Genomic DNA, 3,337 nt, shown 5'->3' with positions numbered 1-3,337 from the left:
CTATCTCACTGATAGCTCAGTGTGAGCATACAGAGGCAGGTGAATCCCATGGCTCGAGGACATCTGAATGAAAAATTGCACGTGGGCCAGGAAAGAAAGAAGTCCAGCTAGAGGGTTACTCCAGGCAGCTGTTTCAGTTAACTTCTCCCATTAAATGGTGGGGTTAACTGAGTACCAGCCGTTAATGAACCTCGGCATTTCCTAATGCCCTGCACTCTGAGGGCAGTGGGCATTCAGGAGCACAGCTATTTAATGCATTTGGAGCCGTGTAGCTGGGTTCTGGGAATAATTCTTCCCGTCATTGTGCACAGAGACTACAGCAACCATTTCCTAAAGCACAAAGGATGCAAGCAGCTGGGAAGGGAGCCATTTTAAGGTCAAAGATCTAGCTTTCTGCTAATGGATCTGAGCACCTGTAAATGAATATCCAAAGGAGAGTTATGGAAATCATGGCAGGCTGACTGGTTTCCTTTCACAGTTTTTTTTTTTAGAAAGAAAAAAGGAAGAGAGGCAGCCCAGAGCAATCAGAAGAGGGAATTTAGGGATGCAGTTCCTGTGATCATTCATTGCCTGGGAAGAGGGGAGGATTTCAGGAAAGGCTGCTGCCCTGTTTTCACACTGCCTTAGATTACGAAACTGTATGGGTTCACACTTGCTATGCAGCTGTAGTTGCCTGTCTTAGGCTAAGCCAATTAGTACGAAAGAGTGAATAAAGAGAGATCACCTTTAATATGCGGTGCTGCCACTGCTTCCAAAATACTTTCCTGTGGGCACTGAAGCGATGTTTTCATTCATCCACCAGTAAAAACGCAGCCTTAACCCATCTGCCTGTGCCTCTGTGTATATATCTGGGTAATTTAATAAGTGCTGCTGGGTGTTGATTTACGTCATTGTATCTCTATATAAGCATGGCTCTGTGAGCATGCTGTTGGTTGTCTGTGAGCGCTCATTGTTCCTGGTGTGTGTGTGTATGTCTGTGTGCCTCTCTCTGTGCCTGAATGTGGTTTTGTTTAAAATTTTTCCCTAGAAAAAACAAGGAGTCAGACGTTTCATGAGGTTGTTCGTGAAAACCGAGGAAAGGAAGGAGGAGACTGTAAGGGATAATTTACTGAGAAAAAGGGGTAGATTTGGATACAGTTAATCATCTGCCTCAGCGTTCACCAGAGAAGATGGGGGAGTTCATTCCAGACATTAAAACGTCTCAGGGGAGGATCGTATAGATCATGCTAGAAGAGAGATAGAAACAGTAAATTACCTAAAGGCTGACAAAGCAATGGAGCCAGATGTCATCTGATCCCAAAGCAAGAATAAAAGCAGGGAGAGATAGAAGCTTCCCAAGGTATGCCCAGGATTCCCTTGGAAATTGGGGGTAGAGATTGGGAAAATTACTTCTAACCCCCATCTGCGAGGCAGATCTCTGGAATACTGGATTAATTTTGAACCCATAACCTGGTTCCAGCTGTAATTCCGGCTCATAGGGGAAAGGCATTATTCTGAGTCAGAATGCAGAACAAAAGAACATTAAAATTGAAATAAGCGCAGTTTCCCAACATGCCAGCATCCCTTGAAAAATAAGCCTCAATAATGGCCCAGGAACGCTTTCATAACATAAGTCTCCTCGAACCGACAGCAAAAGGGCTCCTACACATTTTCCAGCTCCGGTGCCCAGGTCGCGTTGCACATACAGCTTGTTTTCCTGCACTTAAACAATCGTGGGCCTGACTCACCACCCCTTTGCCATGGTGCTGGGCCAGCTCGGCTACAGCGTAAACAACCCACCTCGGTGGCACCTCACCAGAGTAAACACGGGGGAGCAGCCGCCACTGAGCCCTTCACGGTGACGTTCTCCATTTCAGAGAAGAGAAAGGGGATTCCTAGTTCAGAAGGTGCTACACATCCTAAGACCACAGGAAACGTAAGGATTTTCTGGACGTTCACTGGATGTGTCCTCATATTCCAGAAAAAAAACAGGAATTGTCGGCAGTGGTGTTCTAAGGACAGCGATCCCGCTCACACCCAAGCTGTACTGGCCTCTGTTAACCAGATATTGTGAACACAGAAACGTTTGCAAAATGCTGGGTATGTTACCCATGTCCTCCGTGACACTTTGGCAGTGGTTCCATATAGTACCTGAGAGGTACCAGGGACGTTTTCTATAAATCCTCTGCAGTGGGACTGACTTGCCTGCTCGGTACAACTCTTCCCCGCCGTGCTATTAGACACGAAGAACATCAGCTCTGGCTGTTACATGCATTTCCTAGAAGAGGTAAAAGAAACAGAGGAAATTAGGTGTAATATCCCCGCATACAATTCTTCAGATGAAAGTTGCCTAACAAAAATATTTCCTGCAATAAAATACTACCCTCCTTTGTACAGCGCAAAGAATGGCTCAGATTTTGAGGCAGCTGGATACTTGCTAGCTTCCCTATAAAAATTCACACTGAATTTGTAAACACTTGATGATCCTGTCCATGCTTGTCCTTTTCAAGAAGTTTTCCCCATGGTCCCAGATAGGTTTCCCCTAATTAACACCCTCAAAGTGATTTCTCATTACAGCACACCGTCAGCAGCACCCCTACGTGCTTCTCCAGCCTGCTGTCCATCCCGGTGCCAGCGCTGACCCTGCAGGACGACCACCAGCAGGACCAGGAGCGGCCACGGGACCCATCTGCCATAAAACCCAGCCGGCCATTCCCCGGCGCTTGGTGCGTTACGATGGGATGTGTCAGCCAGGGCTATTGTTTTTAACAGGAAGCAAGTTTGGCCGCCTCTGTAATTTAGATTGCGGGCAATAAGCAGGGGTGTGGTGTGCAAAGCAAACAGCACAGGATTAACAGCTCTTTTCGCCAGGGCTACGGCCCACTGGATCTTGTCCCCCGGTGGAGAGGGCTTCTCCTGGGGACCGCAGCCAGGAGCTGCCACCCGAGTGGCCTCCGGGTTTCCAAGTGGATGGCAAAGATAACAGCACAGACCCACTGACAGACCTTTAGAGGCTGCTCATCTTGAAATGAGATTACGAGAGAAAATTAAGAACAGTCTTCTCCTTTCAATAGGTCTTTAAAAACAATAACCAGGCTTTACTGTAAATTCATTTATTTACCCTCAGCATGCCAATTCCCAAGCTGATATCTCCTCTGTGTACTGTGGATATATATAGATCGAAATGTGGCAAGAACACAGAAAGATTTTATTTATTTTGCGTAAGGACAGCAACGTGGGGATTTTTTTTTTCCAGGAAGAAGTCACATCAGAGAGTTTTTTAAAGAAATACTAAGAGGTAAATAAAATCCAAATTATATTTAGTTCATAGGAGGTGACAAACACTAGTCAGGTTGAC

The sequence above is a fragment of the Oxyura jamaicensis genome, chromosome 11 (assembly GCF_011077185.1).
Source record: "Oxyura jamaicensis isolate SHBP4307 breed ruddy duck chromosome 11, BPBGC_Ojam_1.0, whole genome shotgun sequence".
NCBI classification, from domain to species: domain Eukaryota; kingdom Metazoa; phylum Chordata; class Aves; order Anseriformes; family Anatidae; genus Oxyura; species Oxyura jamaicensis.
The sequence above is the reverse complement of the archived record's forward strand: the minus strand, read 5'-3'. Positions refer to the sequence as shown.